This window comes from Amblyomma maculatum, chromosome 3 (genome assembly GCF_055883805.1).
Source record: "Amblyomma maculatum isolate TAMU_Amacu chromosome 3, ASM5588380v1, whole genome shotgun sequence".
Taxonomy (NCBI): domain Eukaryota; kingdom Metazoa; phylum Arthropoda; class Arachnida; order Ixodida; family Ixodidae; genus Amblyomma; species Amblyomma maculatum.
Window position 1 is genome coordinate 182,490,926 of NC_139346.1, and position 22,970 is coordinate 182,513,895.

The window sequence follows — 22,970 nt, forward strand, 5'->3', positions numbered from 1 at the left end:
GTGATCGACTTCGTAAATGTAAATAAAATTTTGGTAAAAATTGTGCTTTACGTGAACTTTGTAGAAAAGACTTGAATTTTAATTCACCTTAAACAAAAAATAACAAAACCGGAAAAATATTGGAAAATAAAAAATTACAAGACTGCGCTTGCTTAAGTCTGCTTAAACGCGGAAATCAAGTTTAGAGGAGTGTTTTCATCAACTGCATCGGCATTGTCATTCCTCCTATTATCACCATCACTGTCAGTACTATCATCATTATTAACTAAATGCATCGCCATTGCCGTCGCTACTCCTATGATTATTATTATCGCTAACTGCATCCCACCCTACCATTGTCATTGCTACTATCAATTCTCACATCGGCGGGCGCACAAGAGGTGCCCCCCTCCCCGCGCCGAGTCTTCTCCATAAGAGAGAGACTCTTTAATGAAAAAACAGAGAATTTTGCCGGCGTTTAGATTTCGCTGGCATGCTATACTCCACGAAGCACCTTAACACGTATTTAATGGCCGTGTTTTATCTCCCCCTTTCTATTATTTCCATCACCATTCTTTTTCAATCTTTCCCTCCCAAATTCTCCATAACTTTCCTCTGTCTTACTAGCTGTGCTGTCGTTTTTAAATGTGCAGGTTTATGGTCACGCAGGTTTTTGACAATATAATGGCTGCCGATGAACCATGATGTTGCTTGGTTTGGTTTGTGGGGTTTAACGTCCCAAAGCGACTCAGGTTATGAGAGACGCCGTAGTGGAGGACTCCGGAAATTTCGACCACCTGGAGTTCTTTAACGTGCAATGACATTGCACAGCACACGGGCGCTTTGCTTTTCGCCTCCATCGAAAAGTGGCCGCCGAGGCCGGTGTTCGATCCCGCTTCCTTGGGAACAGTATCGAGCGATGTAACCAGTGCGCCACCCCGGCTGGGTGCGCTCCAAGAACTTACTTGCCACATTTACCACGTCATTTTAAGGCGAAAGCGTTTACTTTCTAGGCTGACAGGGCTGATCAATGAAACCTGTCCGTGAGATGTGCCGGCGAGATTCCGCGCGTGACCCGTGTACTGCGCCTTTCCTTTCCTGTAAACCAGTTATAGACCAATACTGATCTGTGACGTAAGATACGGCGGCGCTTCTGTCGCCAGGCTGGGCCAACTGGGCGTGAAAGGTATAGACTTAGCGCCCATAGGAGTACATATGACCGTAAGATTTCAAAGCAGTTTTCTAACTTCACAGGACACCTATGATGTCTTTATTCGGTACAGAGCAACCATGAACATCCTAGAATAGATAATGAAAGCATCAAATCTCATTAACGAGCCTAGGTTTTTTTAAAACACCGCGAAACTTATGGAGGTACGAGTTAGGAGGGCGACCCATAGAAACACATGTAAACACAACTTACCGCAACATTTTTCTCGTTTCGCAGAGCACCAGAAGTGGTGGCCGGTCATTAAACGTTGGTCAGCGCTTTGGAGAAGTCTGTGACAAAGTATGCTGCCTCATTGCTGAGGCAATCTACTTTTCAAACCCATCGTTGCCCCGAATCCGAGTTAGAAATGCGTTGCAGTAGCGCGGCCCATAAAAATATATGTAAAGAACGGTTCGCAAAGAAGCTGACTTTGCGCCTACGAAAGTAATCGTTTTTTAAGAGTTGGTGCATTATTTTAAGACCATGGATATACGTATGCAACATTTCGCATCTGATATCTCTGTAAAGCATATTTATAAATAAATATGTGTGGTGCGTTTCCAGACGAACCCCCACGTCTAGGAGGCGAGTCGCTCAAGCGTTTTTATTATTATGATTATTTTTTTTTGTGTGAATGTCTTGTATCACGCCCCTACATCATGTTGTATGGCGAAAGTAAAAAAATAACATTCCAAGTGCTGACGACGCGCACGGGCCACGTAAGGCAATAATGATGCCTTTAAGACACAATTAATTTTGTTAAAAGGAATAAAACGCGAAATAATGGGCACGATGCCATTCCGTTTTGAAAACATCGATCGTGGCTAAGTAGAAGCCACGGTAGAGGCAGTAAGTATTAAAATGAATGCATATGTAGTTGCGTCGCGATGCATACATGCGATGAGCAAGTCGTAAGCAAACATTTTGACAGGCTTTATATTCCGACGTCCGTGCACGCGCTGAATGGTCTGCGCCGTACGGGGGAAAAAAAAAGAAATATATAGAAAGACGAGGAAGCAACACAGAAAGCGTAGAACGATATATGAGAACAATAGCGATAGCACGGAGAAAAAGAAAATAAACTAAAAAATAGTTAACAAGCATATATGCCCGCTGATGACATTGCGCGCGCACCCATGATTTAAAATAAATATATGCCTACCGGGACTTGTATGCCTGGATGGTCTCTGCAGTGAAGTTACTCGGAGAAAAAATCAAATACACTATCATATTTTCCATGTCTGATGGTGGCAGAGCATCCACGTAAGTCTTCCCAATGTGTTTCAGACATAGCAAATGGGTCCGGGTGCACAACACCGTCAATGTATGCAGTTTTTCATTGTAGCGCTGTTTATCCGATTCTGGCAAGCTTTTCACGTAGTCCGACATTGCTGCTATGCACAATGTCAATTCCTTTGCTAGTAATCTAAGTCTGACGACATACCGGACTGTTCACAGCACGATAAACTGACCGCGCACAGTTCCATACGACCATTGTTATAGATTTTGGCTTGCGCCTGGGTATCGTACCTCTGCCACCAGTTGTTACATGTGGTTCGCGGTCCCATTGGTAGTGTTGGCCTGGCGGCTCCGTGGCTCGGCGGATGGCATCAACGGTCCCAGCAAAAACGAGGCATATCTTCGAACAAAACAAACGTTTAATTCAACATTACGTAGGAACGGGCAGAGAAGCAGGCCCGGAGAGAAAACTGACACGCTCACACAGCTGGTGTCTGGCGTCGTCTCTGCGACGTCTCCCAAGTAGTCTCTCTCGTAGCGTTGTTGTTGTTGTGGCTGTAGGAAAAAATGAAAAGAAAATGCACGGGCCTGCTACTGGATCTGTAGCCGAGCCACCTCCACTGCCTCGTGCGGACAGAAGAGAAAATAGACAAGAAAGAAAAAAGAAGAGGGAGAGAAAGACACGCGCCACAACAACAGCCGCCGTCCGCCCCCACCGAAGCGGTGGCGGGTGCAATGACGGCCTACAACAGATAAAAATCAGTGGCAGGCCCCAGCCCCATCAGAGCAAGGTCCAGCCACCCTTCACCACACCATCTCTCTCGCAGCGGAATCGCAGCGGAATCCGCTCTTCAATTCAGAGGGAAAGGGAGAGACTTCATGTCCGAACAAGATGAGATTACTCGGAAGTCTCCTCTACCTCCAGCAGACGGGCGAGGGCGACGCACTCTCCCTTGAGCGCCGGTCTTGGCCAGCGTTTGCACACACATTCGACGCGTGGGACGGACACGCCGAGATACGTTCGCGGGAGGAAGCGTTGGGCAGCCGACCGGACGGCGCTAAAATGGCCGAAACACTCGCTGCTTTGGTTGTCGGTTGTCGGTTGCGCGTCGGTTGTCGCACATGGCGGTGGCGAATTGTAACAGACTGCCCCGCCGGGGCAGGGAGATCCCGAAGGGCAGGGGACTGCATCCGCTGTCCGGAGGGATTGTTGCGATGGCTGCTACACGGGGTCGTCCGACTCTGCTTCCCTTGAGCCCAGTCAACCAGAAGACTTCCTTGGCACGTTCTGGTTCCCACGGCACTCTGCAAATTGTATTCGGGAGAGTTTTCCGTCGTACCCACAGCGTTACAACTACGCTGAAAAAACCTGTCAGCCAGCAAGCACGGCACAAACTTCACTAAGTTAGGGTGTAGACTCTCCCTCTTATACATCCCTCTACATTAAGGGGTAGTTCAGCAGCACTTGGAACGCGTCCACAAATTTGAAAATTGCACTTCAAATGTACATAATTTTCAAACAAAGATAATAGAATACAATGTTCAAAATCCTATCTCAGGAAGAAAAATACCAACAAGGGAACACTGAGGCTTCTTCTCACGTTAGGGGCTCCGATTTAAGCCATCGGCGTTACTGTTGAGACTCCCCTTTTTAATGAAGCTCCGGCGGTCAGTTTCACGGAACATTTACCCTCCTGTTCTTGTGCAAAGAAACACATGAGCATGAGTCACTTGCTATGATGAACGACCTGTTCCTCTGCTTACGTGCTGCGCACCAGTCACGCATTTTCTCGGCACGGGCGCATTTGTGCCGCTGGGATTGTCATTTCTTTCGCGATAATTTCGTCTTCCTCATCTTACGACGGCAGGATTCTTTATCGCCGGCGGCAGTACTTGAATGCTCTCTTTCTACTTTCTTTCGACGCGAGCTCTAGCAAGCTAGCAGTAACCGGAGCAAGTATAGCGCACCGGCGTCGTCTGAGTGGTCAAAGTGCAATGCCGCGTCTGCATCGCGGCCAGCAGCGCATGACTCACTTTCAGTCAAGTTCGAACAACAAAAGCTCATGCCAGCCCCCAAGCTAGGCATTTGCTCTGGCGGCTCGCCACTCAGGTTACCCTGGTCCTCCGGTGAGCCGCATCGCTCAGCGCTAACCGGCGCACAATCAAGCTCCTTCACCAGCTGGCGAATGTGTGCCGCGTTCACACTGTGGTTGTTGCTTTCGTGAATACAACCCGGCGTGTTAGAACACGAATGATGCTTACTCCGCACTGGCCGTTCGCTGTCAACTGCGCAGGTGCGGCTTTCTACAGTGGACGCGCACTCATCGTGGGTCTGCCCTGGCTAATCACAACTCGTGGGCTGCGCAGTTTCCCTGATCGGCAATACGCGTTTCTGCGTGGTTTCCATCTCCGCCACGCTCTACACAAGCTTCTGCTTCTGACTCTAGAGGCGGTTCAGTTACTGCCAGTTCCCCACACTCATTTGATGGAACCGTATCACATTCAGCTACGTGGGTCGGCGTGCAGTTCACCTCGCTGGACGGCGTCCCTGAGGATTTTTCACCGATGGAGCCGCCGCTAACCGTCTCAGCTACCCGTGGCTCGACCAAGGTAACCCGATACTCTTCTGTTCGAGGCTCGGCCGGCTCGCTGCTGCGGTCGCGTTGCTCGCCCGCTTCCCCAAGCTGTGTCTCCCTCTCTGGTGCAATTTCAATTTGCTCCGAGACTTGCGCACGGTCTAGCCATTCGCTTACAGCGGCTTTCAACTGATACGGCAAATCAAAGTACGACTTGGTACAGTTTTTGTCGCGCTCATGCCTCTTCCGAAGTTCTAGAGGCTGCAGCTGATATTTTACCAGTAATGACTGTTTGAGTTCATCGTATTTCAAGCGTTCGCCTAACAAGCGCTTGATTTCTTGCGACGCTTGAGCAGGGAGAAGAGCTACCAACTTCTGCGCCCAACTATCTCGCTCGAAGCGTTTACTTCTACAGACACTCTCGAAGTCTGCCAAATACTCAGCCATATCCTCGGCGATTAGGAACGGTGGCGGACCGTCTCGCGGTTTCGAACCGTTACACTGAATAGCATTGAAAGCTTTAAGCTTTTCCACGCTCATTTCATGTGCTGAAATCTCCAGCTGCATCAGTTTCTTTACGCGGGCGTCCTCTTTCTCGTGGTGTTCCCTACGTTCACGATCATCTTTCTCGTGACGTTCCCTACATTCACGTTCCTCTTTCTCGTGACGTTCCCTGCGTTCACGTTCCTCTTTCTCGTGACGTTCCCTACGTTCACGTTCCTCTATCTCGTGACGTTCCCTACGTTCACGTTCCTCTTTCTCGTGACGTTCGTTACATTCACGTTCCTCCTGACGTTCGTCAATGATCTCAAGGCATTCAGAAAGCTCGTCATCTTCAGCTTCCAACGCAAGAATAGCATTTAACACTTCTGGTTTTCTGAGTTTATCTGACAAATTCAGACCCAACTCCTTCGCAAGCTCCAGCAATTTCGGTTTGCTCAACGACTTCAAATCCATGGCTGTTCCGTGTGCTGCCTTCTCTACTGCCCACTATTGCCTTGCTGCAAATTAACCCAGCAACAACGACAACAAAATTACCAGCTCTGTTTTCTACTTAACAAAAGCCCAGCAGGCAAAACTCAGTAGAAGAAAGTGCCGCGCTCACTAAACCTGGTAGCCAAGAATCCAGCGCAGTCGTTCCGCTGCAGGCAACCAGTCATCACACAGGGCTCGTTGCACTGCTCCCGGCTTTCCGCTGAGCTGCTTGTTGCACGGGTCACGCCTGGGACATCTCAGCTCTTCCGACCAGGTGTTGCATCTCGGTCAGGCCTGGCTCATCTCACCGCCCACGGTCACGGCTTGGATCGTCCCACCGCTGATCCCCAGTTGTTAGATTTTGGGGCTCGCGTGGCTCATCCCCCCGCTGACGCCAGTTGTTAGATGTGGCTCGCGTGGATCATTTCACCGTTGCCACCAGTTGTTACATATGGCTCGCGGCCCCATTGGTAGCGTTGGCCTGGCGGCTCCGTGGCTCGGCGGATGGCATCAACGGTCCCAGCTTCTAACAAAACAACGTCTTCTAACAAAACAAACGTTTAATTCAACATCACATAGGAACGAGCAGAGAAGCTGGCCCGGAGAAAAAACTGACACGCTCACACAGCTGGTGTCTGGCGTCGTCTCTGCGACGTCTCCCAAGTAGTCTCTCTTGCAGCGGAATCTGCCGCTGCCTTTTATACGCTTGTCAGTTCATATGGAAAGGGAGAGACTTCATGTCCGAACAAGATGACTCAATTGCGGTGTCGCGACAGAAGTCTCCTCTACCTCCAGCAGACAGGCGAGGGCGACGCACTCTCCCTTGAGCGCCGGTCTTGGCCAGTTTCTGCACACACACGCACACACACATTCGGCACGTGGCACGGACATGCCGAGACACGTTCGCGGGAGGAAGCGTTGGGCGGCCGACCGGACGGCGCTGAAATGGCCGAAACGCTCGCTGCTTTGCCTGATGCTACGTTGCAGCCGTGTCGGTTATCGTGCATGGCGGTGGCGAATCGTAATACCATGCACCACCGGCACTCAGACGCTCCGGAGCTGGAGACGGCCGCGGTGGGTATCGCCAGCTGCGCCGTTGTCTGCTGCAATGTGCGATTCTCATTCAGTTCATATTGTCGTATGGCATTTGACAACTGTTTTTTAAATGTAATTCTTCCTAGGATGTATCACTTGAGCGACAGTATTATCAAGCTAATTTTTCCCATCCGGCAGCATATCAGACTGTAAACAAAACTGCGTGATCCGCTACACCCAGCTTGCAGTGAGCCTTTTGGAGGTGTCCAGATTCACAACATAGATTATTCGGGGAGTTTTAAAAGTAGACTGCCTCCCTAATGACGCAGCATACTTTGTCACACACTTCTTCAATGCGCTGGCCAACGTTTAACGACCGGCCATCACTTCCGGTGCTCTGCGAAACGAGAGAAATGTTGCGGTAATTTGTGTTTACATGTGTTTCCCGTACGTTTCCGGTATTTTAAAAATACTTCGCCTCTGTAATGAGATTTCATATTTTCACAATCTGATTTAGGATGTTCATGATTACTCGGCAACGAATAACGACATCATAGGTGTCCCTTGAAAAAAGAAAACTGCTTTTTCCTTGTATTCCTATGATCGCTAACCCTACTTTTCACCCCCAGCCGGCTAACCCTATACTTTTCACCCCCAAGACGAACGCTGCATGGTTATGCTCGACAAGAAGCACGCGATGTTCCGTGTGCAGCCGCAACGCTGAGACTTCTGCAATTAGCGGGTGGCGTGTGCTGACCTGTAATGCTTTTCGTAGTGCTGCCATGAGGGGAGCTGCCTTACCCTTAGCTATAAATGATTAGGATTGTTGTGGGCGCCACTGACGACAGCGCCCCAAGCAGCAAGCTAACCAGGCGGACCGCCGGGAGACCCCGGCATGGGCGACCGCGCCAAGCAGAGCTATGGCAGAGCGAAAACGGGCGCCATTACCTGATGTATAAATAAACAGTTTTGCTTGTTATACCGGCTACGTCTACCACATTGTGGCAGCGGCGGGATAACCAACGCAGCGTGACACCCAGAAGGACAGCGAGCCCAACGTAAGCGGCCGCAGCGTCATGCCAGACACTCGCGGCGCGAACGAAGAGCGCGCGAGCGGTACTCCGAGAATGACGTTCAACCCGCTCGCCGTGGAACTGCTGACAAAGCTCGATTTCCGCAAGCCCGAAGATTGGACACGTTGGCACCGCAGGTGGGAACGCTACCGACTCATCTCCGGTCTGACAGGACAGGACGAGGCGACGCAAATCAACACATTACGCCATGGGCGAAGAAGCGGAGGACGTGCTCGCTGCTTTGAAACTGACAGACGAACAGATGGCATCATACTCCACCGTGGTGAGTGCTTTTGAAAAGCATTTCCTACCTCGAAAGAATGTCATCTATGAGAGAGTGCGATTTAACTCTCGGAAACAAGAGCAGCATGAAAACGTCGACGAATTTGCGACTGAACTGTTCAAGATGGCCGAAAGATGCGATTACGGAACTCTTAAAGACGAACTGATTCGAGACAGGCTCGTGGTCGGTTTGCGAGACGTAAAACTCAGCGAAAGCCTGCAGCTTGACGCAGAACTCACTCTCGAAAAAGCAATCACAGCTGCCCGCAATTCAGAGAGCGTGAAACTTCAACACAAGGAAATTCGTTCCATCGAACAGCCAGCTCTCGACATGGGAGAAGTTCGCGCCCAGACAAACGTCAAAACTCGCCGGAACGAAGCGAAGGTGCCTTTCAAGTCGCGCCCTCAACGTACACACAAGACGGGAGACGAACGCTGCAAGTGGTGTGGTGGTGTGCGTGACTACACGAAGACACAGTGTCCCGCGATAGACAAGACGTGCAACCAGTGTGGGAAAAAAAGTCACTACGCCCGCGTCTGCATGTCTAAGCCGAAGGACGAGACCTCGAGTATCCGACAAAGACCAGAAGATCTCGGAGAGCTATATCTAGGCGAAATCAAAGCGGGAGTGAACACGCCGTAGAGAATTACTGCTACCGTGAGCAACTTGCCTTTTACCGTCAGGGTCGACACCGGCGCGGATGTGACTGCAATCGCACACAACCAGTACGACAGAACCGTCATAGGACCCAACAGCTGTCGATAGGCCCAGGCCAGACGGCGATAGCCACTGTTGGCTGCATCGATGCAACAGTCACCTGGCGCAACACTGAAGTCCAAGAAGCAGTCTTCATCATCAAAGGATTAAAAGAACCGCTGCTCAGTCGACCAGCTATAGAATCACGTGGGATTCTACAGCGCCCTCTTGAGCTAGACGAAACCCTCGCACAATCAATTGATGTCCCCAACTTCTTGGCGTCATACCCAAAGCTAACGTCTGGGCTTGGAGTCATGAAGACTGAGTACCGCTTTAAAGTCAAAAAGGATGCTGAGCCATACGCAGTCAGTTATCCTAGGCGCGTGCCTCTTCCACTGCTTCCACTTGTGAAGAAAGAACTAGAAAGGATGGAAGACTTGGGAGTCATCCAGAAGATCGAGCGAGCAACCGAGTGGTGTTTTCCAATGGTTGTCGCGCGAAAAAAGAACAATGAGCTGCGCATCTGCGTGGACTATGGTCAACTCAACCAACAAATAATACGCGAACGTGTGCTCATGCCTACGGTGGATGAGCGTCTTGCAAAATTAGCAGGTACAGCAGTTTTCAGCCGCCTAGATGCACGAGCAGGGTACTGGCAGGTGCCACTGTTCAAGGACTCTCGCGAATACACAACCTTCATCACACCAGTTGGCAGGTTCCAGTTCCTGAGGCTTCCCTTCGGAATCTCCACAGCGCCAGAGTTCTACCAACGAGAAATGCTCCGTGTGCTCGAAGGAATAGATGGTGTGAGTTGTCTACAAGATGACATCATTGTCTCAGGGAAGACAACTGAGGAACACGACACCAACCTACTGCTGGTGCTGAGGAAGCTGGAAGATGCAGGTGTTACCCTCAACATCGACAAGTGCTCATTTCGACAAACAGGAGTAACATTCTTAGGACACGTCGTAAACTCAACAAGAGTCAGCGCCGACCCGGAAAAGGTCAGGGTCATAGTCCAGCTCGACCCACCATGTGATTTGTCAGAAGTCAGGTCTTTGTTGGGCTCTGCAAACCACCTAGCGAAATTTCTTCCAGAGCTAGCATACTTTACGAAGCCTCTCAGAGACTTGCTCAACCAAGACGCCGACTGGCACTGGGGCCCAGCTCAGCAGCAGAGTTTTGACAAACTCAAGTAAGCTTTAAGCAGGACGCCGATTCTCACTCACTACGATGCTCAGTCGCCTCACACAGTGTGGATGCTTCCTCATACGGTCTTGGGGCTGTACTTCTACAGCAGTCGCACGAAAAGCTCCTACCTGTGGCATATGCATCACGCTTCCTTACGGATACAGAACAAAGATATGCCCAAATCGAAAAGAGGCACTGGCAATCACATGGGCTTGCGAACATTTCCGCAAATACCGGCTGGGATCAACCTTTCACGTGGAATCGGACCACAAGCCGTTAATACCGCTGCTGACGACTAAACGACTTGACGAGCTGAGTCCTCGCCATCAAGGTTTCAGGATGCGCCTTTTGGAGTACGACTACACCATGTCCCACACTCCCGGCAAAAAGCTGTACACAGCTGACCTTCTGTCCCGGAAGCCACCTGGGAAACCAGCAGACAAAGAAAGAACTCTCGAGTGCAGTGCGCGAGTTTGAAGAATTAGCACTTGAACAGCTCCCTGCTTCAAACCAAATGCTGGACAGAATCAGGGCAAGCATCCAGTCAGATGAAACACTTTCCAGGGTGGCTACCTTCTGCACTACATCATGGCCAACTGTGCATGCGCTGTCACCTGACCTGAAAAGGTACGTCGAGGTGGCTAGTGAGGTTTCGCTCGTTGATGGTGTGCTATTCAAAGGCGACAGAATAATCATCCCGCCAGACATCAGAGTAGAGGTTCTGGAAAAGCTCCATGCAGGCCACTTGGGCACAACGAGGTGCCGAGCGAGGGCGAGAGAATGCATATGGTGGCCAGGCATAGGCAAGCACATTGAAGACTACGTGGAAAAGTGTAACTTGCAGAGAGCACAGAAAGCCAGAAACAGAACCGCTGCTTCTAACTACATTGCCAGCACACCTTTGGGACACAGTCGGCATGGATCTCTTCACGCTGGAGGGGAAAGAGTATGTTGTAGTAGTAGACTACTACTCCCGATTTTTCGAGCTAGAACAGCTGCCGAGGACAGCTACAAAAAACATAGCCCTAGTCTTGGAGCCAATGTTTGCATGGTATGGTGTTCCACGGACAATACGCACAGACAACTGGCTGCAGTTCACTTCCACAGAGTTCAAAGAACTAGTGCATCACTGGGGAGCCTCACACACAACCTCAAGCCCTTACTACCCGCAGAGCAACGGTATGGCTGAGAGGGCTGTGCAGACAGCAAAGCAGCTTTTGAGGAAGTCTTCCAACATACACGAAGCGCTGCTTGCCTACAGGGCCACACCCAGCGTGGAAGGGTTTTCACCAGGAGAACTCTTAATGGGTCGTCTGAACACCACAGTACCAACCACTTCGAAGCTGCTAGCCCCGAAGTGGGACGACAGCGAATTCAGACAAAATAATGAAGCCTATACAGAGCTCGTGCAAAACGATCATACGACACCCGGCACAAGGTACGGAGCCGAGAGCGCTTACCACCAGGCACAGCGGTGCGCATCCTCGCTAGAGCTGCATCACACGTCGTGGTAACACAGCCAACATTAGAACCAAGGTCCTTCGTTGTACAAACCGGCAGAGGACAAGCAAGACGTACAGCAAGACACCTGCAACCGTTGCAGGACACGAGCACCACAAGAAGTGGACGTGTTTGTAAGCGACCAGAACGCCAGGACCTGTGAGATCAAACCTTTCAAGAAAGGGGGGTGTCGTGGGCGCCACTGACGACAGCGCCCCAAGCGGCAAGCTAACCAGGCGGACCGCTGGGAGACCCCGGCATGGGCGACCGCGCCAAGCAGACCGAAAACAGGCGCCATTACCTGATGTATAAATAAACAGTTTTGCTTGTTATACCGGCTACGTCTACCACAAGGATAAAGAGATTGGGGCTCATTCTGATTCGGGGTAGGAGTTCAATGAGATGACAGTCGATGTCTTCTAATTCCATCGGGTTATCATTAGCGGTGTAGTTGCGGTGTACCAATGTAGCTACTTTATGCACGGTTGTGTTTGTTGGTATGGGGGGGGGGGGGCGTAGTTAAGGAGTTTAACAGAAGCATGCGTTTCTTGTAGTGCAAAGACTGTAGGTATTCTGCCTCGAACAGAGATTGAATGTGGAGTTGCAGGTTGCTTCGCTTGGAGCAAAAACTCCTGAAATTCCACTGCTACATTCTAATTTGATATGGTAGTGGTTTATTAATACACTCTAATTTCCTTGCGGTTTCCTGCCATCATTAAGTAGGTTGCAAGGGGGGATAGTCGAAGTTTTGGGGTGAGTGACTACGATGTGATTGAGCTTGGAGTGGAATTGGGCTACGAGTTTCGCTTGGGAATATTGCTGCAACTCAATCGCTGTCAACCGAGTGCTGTGGTCAGTGGCCCATGAATTTGTGCTTTGGGCCATTGCTTCGAACTATTCGACTGGCTTTTTGCTCTAGGAGAGCGAGATAAGTGAGGAGGTCTGATTGGTTTTGATTTGTTGTTTGCTGGGGGTTCTGTTCCGTAGCCTTACGTTTGATCGGGGCGTTGTGGGATGTGGAAGGTGTGGGGCTTGCTACGGGGACAGGAGTCAACACGTTAGCTGGAGACATCAAATTGCCACTAGGTATCCCAACTTCTGGCGCTTCTACAAAACGAGAGCTTTACACCAGTCAATGAACCGCAACAACATACGCGTATTGGCAACAGTGTGCAGCGAAATACTACTCCTGATATCACACTTACGAAAAATCTCACACAATGTCAGTGGTCGAACAAGCAGACATCATTAGGCAGCGACCACTATATTATCCAAATTCCTTCTCTCTAAGCTCCATCACACCATATGTCAGAAAGCGCCTCAAAATAACAGACTGGGACAAGTTCCGAAACCTCCGAAATGATGTCCCCACTCAAATAGCTCACCTCGTAAATTGGGTCAATGACCTAACCCGCGCCATAGCCACGGCCACGTCGGAGATCCCGAACACCAAACAGTCGGGCGTGACGGATAGCCGCCTTCTACATATATGGGAGGTACAATACAGCTTGCAAAAGCGATATTTTATTAAAAACAAGCATAACCGATCCCTGAAAAGAGAGATCTCAGCCTTTATTAAGGACATAGGGAGACACGCAGCGCAGCTAATCCAATAACAGTGGGGGAAAATGTGCGACCGCATGGAAGGCAACCTCGGACTTCGAGACACGTGGCGGTGGTGGTTAAAACATTTATTAACAATTAAGTGGTTACAGAGAGGTGTTTAGGTTAGAGACGTATCGGTCTCCTCCCCTCACAATACTAGGTGGAGCCCCTATTCCGGGACCTCACTGGCAAGCAACGCCGCCCGCATCCGTTGAACCAAAACCTTTTGAGCCTTGAGGTCTTGACAGCCGAGCAGGGCCACCTCCCAGTCCTCTCTAGTTGGATTGGGGTTGGGGGGAATGGATGGGTTTGACTGGCACGCCCAGACCACGTGGAAGGTGTCAGCCACCTCCCCAAAGTACTGGCACGCACCATCAAAGGACGGGTTGAAATGTTTAAGCACCGCCGGGCACAGTACAGTATTGGTAAAAATTTTGATGAGAGGTGCTGGCAGGATTCAATGTGGACAGGTTACCTTGCGTGACCCAGATTGTGATATCATCCGCGTAAAGTGCGTGATGTATCCCGGTAAGAAAAGCCAATTTGGAGGGAAGATGAAGCATGGATAAATTGAAGACGAGGGGAGACAAGACAGCGCCTTGAGGTGTTCTCCTTGAGCCGATGGTGTATGGCCCTTGTTCCGCATCTTGTATGCGTATTTAGGCTTGACGGTCTCTAAGGAATTGTTTCATGTAATTGAATGTTTTGTGACCACAGTTGGTGTGACAGGTGATCGAGGATTACTTCGTGCTTCACATTGTCAAATGCGCCTTTAAGGTCCAAGGCCAGGACCACCTTGTCATTATTGGGACATTCAACAGGATCTAAGATGTCGTGGTGGAGCTGAAGGAGTATATCCTGTGCTGATCTTTGAGGGCGGAAACCGAACATGGTGTCCACGAAAATGTGCGGTGTTTCGAGAAATTCGGAGAGTCTGTCGCGCACCATTGTCTCCATCAGCTTGCCGACACAAGACGTGAGAGAGATGGGGCGAAGGTTCTCCACATCAATAGGTTTGCCGGTTTTCGGGAAAGAGGTCACAAGAGCCGACTTCCAATCGAAAGGGAGAGGAGTGTCTCCGTCCCAAATACTATTGATGTAGGTATTTGATAAGCACGACATATATGCTGCATCGAGAAGGTTGGCCAAAAGCTTGACCGTAACCTTGTCGCGCCCGGGTGCAGTGCCGCGTTTCATCTTAGGCCGCCCGGAGGTCGTGGAGCTGGAACGGAATGTCCAGCTTCGTGTTCTCTTTGCCTGCATACGAGTAGGTAGCCGCCCGGGGGTCCTTGGCGGTGCACAGGTATCAGTCATTGAGCGTGTGCGCTAGCTGTGTTGTCGTTCCTGTAAAATTGTGCATGACTTTATGTAAGTGGCGTTGGGTTTCCGTGCGTGTTTATGTTGGATCGATGAGCGCGCGGAATAGGCGCCACGTATCTTCTGAAGTGCCTTCTAGAACCTAATCACACAAAAAGCTCTCAACACCGCAACGTCGCTCGTCTCATCCACAACTTAAACATGGATGATGACATTTTAATACAATCCCTAAAAGCCACAAACTCACGACTACACGAACTATCCTCCTTTCATACACGGGCAAGCCCGACCCAGATCTCGATGCAGACATAGCGACATGATTCGAACAGCGATGCATAAACTCCCATGTCCGTCCCGGGAGCAGATGGGATAACAAACAAAGCTCTGCAAAACCTCGACGACAACTCTGTCCAAGCCATGATAGACCTGTTCAACAAACACTGGAAGGCAGGTACTCCTCCCCCAGGAATGGACACACGCAAGAGTCACCTTCATTCCCAAACCAGGCAAACCCACCTCCGACCAATCTCTCTCACATCATACATGGGCAAACTTCTCGAGCATGTAATCCTTAACAGATTGCACAACTATATAGTACTGCACGGGCCTCATTTTGAGGTCCCATGCCAGGCCCGGGCCCATAGGCTGAAGCCCGAGCCCAGCCCGGGCCCATGGCTCTAAGCCCGGGCCCGGCCCGGGCCCGAGCTGACAAAAGCAGGCCCGAACCGGGTCCGCGCTATAAAAACTCGGCCCGGCCTAGGCCCGGCACTCACTCTGCGCGGACTCCTTAAAAATGTACAGTTGAGGCGAAAAAGATACGCTTAACACTTTCTTTTTCCATCACAAATGACCTAGTCCTGATTGACATGCCAACGGTATATAACAGAGCTCACATCCCGAATAACGCGGGACGAAAATTCCAAGCACATAGAATGGAAATGATTTTCAAAAGACTGTATGAAGTACCGTATTTCTTTTTTATTGAAAGAACGCGAGACTGCACTACCAAGGCTCTTATTTGGACTTGTTGGTTGCTAGGATTGGGTGTAGTGGCCGGCTATCGCACGAGGAACTGTCCATCTACCTTCTGTATGCGTCTTCCACGTGTGCTAGCCAATCGACGTTTTAATAAACTTACCAATAATAATGTATATGCTAAGATTTATGAGCAATACTCTCTGTTGTCTCAATTGCTGAATTAGCGATGGTAAGAATGCTATTCACCACTATCTTTTTTCCTTTGGCCATGACTGTATTTCCCGTGTAATGTTTTTATTTAATTTACTATAAGCGCACTTTTGATCTAAGCAAAGCACTCCTATTTTTGCCCTGCATAGGACTGTTAGTACTGCTAAATTAGATAATGCTGCTTAACTGGAATATAATAACAAATCAAGATGGGAGGAAACTGTGACAAAATATTCTTCTGAGCTGAAGAGGCCACTGTTAAAGTACTGGAAGTAGCAAATGCTTGGTCAAGAAATTCCTGGCATGCCATCTTAGTTAAAGCTAGTGTGCTCATGCATGCTCAAGAGCTATGGATTACAGGAATTTTAAATATGGCTCCGTATTATCAATTAGCTCTTGAGGCAAGTTATTTGCTTAATCACACACAAAGAGTTTGTCCCCGGCAACTATGCCACAGGAACCTGTGTCATCAAGGGTAGGAAAAGAAAAAAAAATCTACAGGATCTTGTGCAAACATATTCTATTAAGAACCCACGGCTGCTCTCCACATCTTTATGGAGATGAAAAAAGACACCTGTTTATTTTGCATAAATATGTGTTTGAATACCCGAAGATCCCTAATGTGATACACTCTTATTCAATGGCGTGTCTCGTGCGTAGAGATATTTTCTTTTTAAGTTTTTCACTCGTGTTGTTGAGTGCCGAGAGGCATGCGCACCAAGGTACTTGGACAAAAAAACTGAGTGCAGATGATTACACTCGGTCTGTAAATGAGCTTTCTCTCATTCGCCATTAAAAATGTACTATTAGTGGTTTATCCTTAAACCGCATTAATGATTTTAGCAGCGGGATTCATCCTCGAAAGAAGCAGTGCACAGCCAGCCAAAGCCCGCCCGTGCCCGCAACTTCAAGCCAGAGCCCGGCCCTGGCCCAGAAAAACAACAAATGTTAGGCCCAGGGCCGGCCCGCGCAGTGCTCTAACACAACCACATGTGTAACAACAATCTCTTCCCACACACTATGCTGGGATTCAGAAACCTAGCTCTTATCCAAACAGGACATCATGCTTCAAATTTCCGAAGAAATTCTACATCCCCAGCATCTAAACCGCACAAGAGCCTTGCTGGTCCTGGACCTCACCAAAGCATTTGATAATATACAACCTGACTCAATCATTGACGCCCTCTCCAGCTAGGAGTAGGAGAATATATCGCACCCTTTCTCCGCGACCGCACCGCGGAACTCTAACTCGGTCCTGTAGAATCCCCCACCTTCCCTCTAGTCAATCGCGGAACACCCCAGGGATCAGTCCTCTCCCCCCTACTATTTAACATCACCCGTATCCCTATGGCCAGCCAACTAACACAATTCCCAAACATCTCCCAAACCCTCTATGCGGACGACATTACCCTGTGGACAACCACGGGAAATGTTGGAACCGTAGACACCGTAGACACTCTTCAAGTAGGAGCCAGAGTAGTGGCAACGCATGTAGCATGGTCGCTTAGGGTAACAAACTGGATTCCAAGGGAAGGAAAGTGTAGCAGGGGGCGGCAGAAAGTAGGTGGGCGGATGAGGTTAAGAAGTTCGCAGGGGTCAAGTGGATGCAGCTAGCACAGAACCGGGTTAAGTGGAGAAATATGGGAGAGGCCTTCGCCCTGCAGTGGGTATAGTCAGGCTGATGATGACGTAGCATCCATCAGCCTAGTCTACTCTCCCACCAAATCCCAACTCCTGTTGCTGCACCCAAACCCCCGCCTTACCAAGCAAAAGCATGCTTCGATACACTTCACCATAGATGGGCTCCCAGTACCCAAGGTCAGCAACTTCGAGTTCTGGGAATGTTCCTGCAAAACAATGGACTCAACACAAAAACTATCCTCAAACTAACATCACCAACCATCAAACTATCGGACTCATCAAACGAATAGCGAAAAAGTAGAGGCATGCGAGAGGACGATCTCCGGCCTTCGACCACATAATGTTTTTATGCATAGATTTCAAGCCACCATCCCAATGAGGCCTCACGGACCAAGAGGGTTTGGAGATAGCGGTCTCCAGCTCGGACCAAGCCACGCAACAGATGCTGGTTGACTGGGCTGAAGCAGTCGCTGCCATGCACGGCCTGACACACAGTTGTGGCTGTAGAAAGAAGGAAAAGAAAACGCACGGGCCTGCTACTGACTCTGTAGCTGAGCCACCTCCGCTACGTCGTGCGGATAGAAGAGAAAAAGTAGAGAAGAAAGAAAAAGAAGAAGAGAGACAGACGCGCGCCGCAACAACCGTCGTCCACCACCTAAGCGGTGGCGGGTGCAATGACGGCCTACAACAGATTAAAAACTGTGGCTGGCTAGACCCCGCCGCAAGCGACACTGACCTACCGTCCCAGCCCCGTAGCCCGTAGGGCCAGGAACAGCCACCCTTCACCACCTCCTCCTCCATGCAATATGTTAGCGCTGTTGTTGTTGTGGCTGCCGGAAGAAGGAAAAGAAAAGGCACGGGCCTGCTACTGGCTCTGTAGCTGAGCCACATCCGCTGCCTCGTGCAGATAGAAGAGAATATAGAGAAGAAAGAAAAGAAAGAGGGAAAGAAAGACGCGCGCCGCAACAACAGCCGTCGTCCACCACCAGCGGTGGCGTGTGCAATGACGACCTACAAAAGATAAAAATTCGGTGTCAGGCTAGCCCACGCTGCAAGCGGCGGTGACCCACCTGTACCAACCCCATCAGGGGAGAGCTCAATGTCAGCGCATGTTAGATACCCAGGTGGTCAAAATTACTCCGCAGCCCTCCACTACCAGTTCCTCTTTCTCTCTTTCTACTTTCGCTTCCACTTTCCTCCCTGTGCGATGTCAGCGCACGTTAAAGATCCCCAGGTGGTCGAAATTACTCCGTAGCCCTCCACTATGGCTCCCCTTTCTCTCTTTCCACTTTCACTCCCACCTTCCTCCCTTCTCTTACGGCGCGGTTGCGGTGTCCACAGAAAACAACTGAGACAGTTACCGCGCTTTTCCCTTCTTATAAATAAATCAGTTTTTTGCCCCTTATGGCGCGGTCAGGTGTCTACAGAACAAGTGTGATAGATTGATTGATTGAATGTCCTTTATTGAATGGGAAGGCTCATGGCCATGGATGGGGATAAAGGGGAGTAGACAGAATCTTCATTGTAGGTCGTCACTCAAATCACATTGCTCTAACTAGGCCACTAAGTGAGCCATACTTGGCAAATATCATCTGTGTGTTAGCATCAGTTTCTAGAAGGGAACGGTAGTTGAGGCGGTAGGGTTTGATCTCGGAGCCCGCTGGCGTCAGTATACAGAGAAAATGATTACGTGCCCCCACTGTACAACTCTAACTCGCGGCGGCATATCTCCTCTACTCTGGGATTGTGATAGATACTGCGCCTTTCCTTTCCTGTGAACCAATCATTATTTCATTACGCCCCACTGCGGTGGTGCAGTGGTTAAGATGCCAGACTGATGTACCGGAGTACAAGGGTTCGATTCCGACCGCTGGCGGCTGCATTTCGATGGAGGCAAAATGAAGAGGCGTCCGTGTGCTGTGTTGTTGTTGTGGCTGTAGGAAGAAGGAAAAGAAAATGCACGGACCTGCTCTCTGTAGCTGAGCCGCCTCTGCTGCCTCGTGCGGACAGAAGAGAAAATAGGGAAGAAAGAAAAGGAAGAGGGAGAGAAAGACGCGCGCCGCAACAATTCAGCCGTCGTCCACAACCGAAACGGTGGCGGGTGTAATGGCGGTCTACAACAGATAAAAATTCTGTGGCAGGCTAACCCCCGCCGCAAGCTCCGGTGACCTACCTGTCCCAGCCCCATCAGAGGAGTACAATGCCCGTTAAAGATCGCCAGGCGGTTGAAACTATACTCCGCTGCCTTCCACTAGGGCTCCTCTTTCTTTTCATTTACACTCCCACATTGCTTCCTTCTCTCACTGCGCGGCTGTGCGATGCCCGTTAGATCCCCAGGCGGCTGAAACTACTCCGTAGCCTTCCACTAGGGCTCCTCTTTTCATTTTCACTCCCACGTTGCTTCCTTCTCTCACTGCGCGGTTCAGATGTCCACAGAAACAAGTGTGACAAATACTGCTTTCCTTCCTGAGAACAAATTATTAACGCGAAAGCGTTACTTCGCTATGTTCACATATTTCTGACCACAGATCCGGTCCTTATACAGCGTCCGCAAAATTGTGTCCACAGCAGTTGCGGGTAATTGAGAAGTGGTAGAGGTTAATGAGTGGTGTCAATCGATAGAAGCTAACGTAATGTTGCTGCAGAAAAATAATTGGGCCAATAAGTTAAGTATTAATTAGAATAACTGGTTCTCAGGAAAGGAAAGATGCAGTATCTGCCACACTTGTTCTGTGGACACCTGAACCGCGCCGTAAAGGAAGGAAGGAAGGTGGAAATGAAAGCGGAAATAGAGTAACGAGAGTGGATATAACGTCAAGGATGTGACATCACGCAACCAGAAGTAGAGCAAAAAAAAGGGGCATAAGAAGGGATTGGCGCGCAATTTGAAAGTACCAAAGACTAAAAAGGGTAAACAAGAAGTTGCAATCTCTGCAACGTACCTCTGAGTCAAAATCACCTAATCTGGCAATGCCCCGATTCTCCGGGAGCTAAAGAAACTGATCCCCTTGATCAAATTACCCGGGAGTCCTACATCCGCAGCCAAAATGTGGATGAACAAAAGATCGTCCTACGCCTGGCGGAGGAGGCTTACTCCAAGACCTTCTCTGCGGCCACGGCGCAGGAGAGCCGGCAAGGAGACCCTCCCCCTGGCTGAGCCCCTGCCCCGAGGTCCATGTCGGTGTAAATAGTCTTCTCACTCACTCACACTCAAACAAGAAGTGAATTAATGTGAGGTATAGGATTTGACGTCACGCAATCGGAAGTAAAACCGAAACAATTTGGAGGACGCTTAGGCTTCGCCTTTAGGAATGGAACGCGATAGCACAAGAGACACCGTAGTGCGCCCGGCACGGGTAGACGTAACTGCTTTCATTACATGTCTCTCAAGAGTGAGTTCATGTTCCGACGCTTCATGCCTTAGCAGTGACGTCATCGCTTCCCCTAGCGGCCTCTGCGAGAGAACCTTTCGACTCCAGTTCGCGCGTACAAGCGTTCCTTCACTTACAATGCGGCTGAGGCGTGCACTGAGAAGGGAGGCTCTGTTTCGAATTCCTACATAGAGCAACTTGCTATACTCATTTTTATTTATTAATCCTTCAGGGACGTAGAAGCTCTGCCAGCCACCTTGCAGTTGTAGTTTGTCGGCAACGTCGTTGCCGATCCGAGCCGGCGCGATGAAGATCTCGGAGGCTATGCGCTGTCTATTTTATTCCGTGCGCCACACGCATGATGGCGCTACGTGCACGTCAAGCGAAGAGGAAGTACAGCGGAAAAGTAATTTGCCACTCGCTTAACTGCGTGCTCTGTAATTCTTAATTTACATGCTCATAATTACTATTATGCGCCACAATACACTTCTCTAAGGGGCATTTCTGAGACAACACCGCAATCAATAGACGCGCCTTTGTCCATTTCAAACCGTCTAGCGAGGCTGCCGCGCTGTGATGGTCTTCAAGACACGCCAGTACGAACGGTTTGGGTGCCGCTGATGCTTCAAGCAGCCTTGCCGTAGTGTTTTTTTTTCCCTCTCCTCTGGTTTTCCCCTTTGTCTTTTAGTGGCGCATTGCAGGCTTATATGTTAAACTTTTTCTGACCCTTTCTTACCGGACCCCTCGATATAATTCTCTATTGTGTATTAATCTCCCCTCACTTTTCTTATGGCCGACGTTAACATGAGAAGCAATCAATGCACTCGGGTATTGGTTGATTTGCAGCCTTGTACATTTAAATGTAAATAAAGGTTTTTTGTTACTGAAGAAAAAAAAAAGCTGGCGTGGTGGAGTGGTTAGCGTGCTCGTCTCGCACCCCGGAGACCCACGTTCGAATCCTCAGATCGGCGATTTTTCCTACTCGTTTTTATTTATTAATGCTTCTGGAATTTTTCGCTCACGGCCAACGCCGAACGACGCGGGACGACGGCCGCCGACGACGACACCAATTTTTCTGCGACACGGGGCCCTAAAAGGTCATAGGAAGGGATTGGCTCGCAATTTGAAATCACCAAAGACCAAAATGGGCAAACAAGAAGTAAATTAAGCTACTAGAAGCAACCAACAGCAGCATCCGTGCTTTCGCATTACTCCAATGTAGATTCTGCAGTGCTTTTTATTTTTATTATTATTAAAGCTTCATTATATTACCTCGGACAGCCTTCGCGGACCTTGAAGTTTTCACCTTCAAGTGACCTTGACTGATACACAGCCTCTCCTTTCTTGTGCACCAATTTACAATGGAAGCGAAAGCTTCGCTACGCTAGGTGTAGCAGGTCTTCGTGTGACGCTAAATTTGGTCTTCAAGTGGAGGCGAAACGAGGCGTCCGTGTGCTGCGAGTTGTAAGCGTTGTTGTTGTGGCTGTTGGAAGAAGGAAAAGAAAATGCACGGGCCTGCTACTAGCTCTGTAGCTGAGCCACCTCCGCTGCCTCGTGCGGACAGAAGAAAGTAGAGAGGAAGAGGGAGAGAAATACGCGCGCCGCAACAGCCGGCGTCCACCACCCAAGCGGTGGCGGGTGCAATGACGGCCTACAACAGATAAAAATTCGGTGGCTGGCTAGCCTCCGCCGCAAGCGGCGTTGACCTACTGGCTCTGTAGCTGAGCCACGGACGTGTTACCTGAAGAAAACTCACATCCGTGCATGGTGGACCTATAAAACGCCGCTACCACAATGCCCTCAGGGACGTTAAACCCCACAGACCACTGCCACTCCACCAGGGTGACGCAGTGGTTAGAGAGCTCAGCTGCTGTGTCCAAGAATGCGGGATCTCATTCCGGTCGCGACGACCACTTTTCGTTGGAGGCGAAAAGCAAGGCGGCCGTGTGCTGTGCGCGATGTCAGTGCACATTAAAGAACCCCAAGTGATCTAAATTTCAGGAACCTTCCACTAGTGCCCCTCACATCCAGAGTCGAATTTGGACGTTTAGCCCCATAAATCACACCAAATCACACCAAATCACACTGCCA

The 22,970-nt window shown here is 49.8% G+C and overlaps 1 long non-coding RNA gene across 1 annotated transcript in view; it reads left to right on the forward strand.

Moving 5' to 3' along the window:
• The first annotated feature begins 4,438 nt into the window (after positions 1-4,438).
• The window catches only part of LOC146197136 (uncharacterized), an 80,406-nt gene continuing 61,874 nt past the window's right edge, over positions 4,439-22,970 (forward strand). The window contains exon 1 of the long non-coding RNA XR_014706175.1: positions 4,439-5,038. This is a non-coding gene — a long non-coding RNA (uncharacterized LOC146197136). The remainder of the gene's footprint in view (positions 5,039-22,970) is intronic.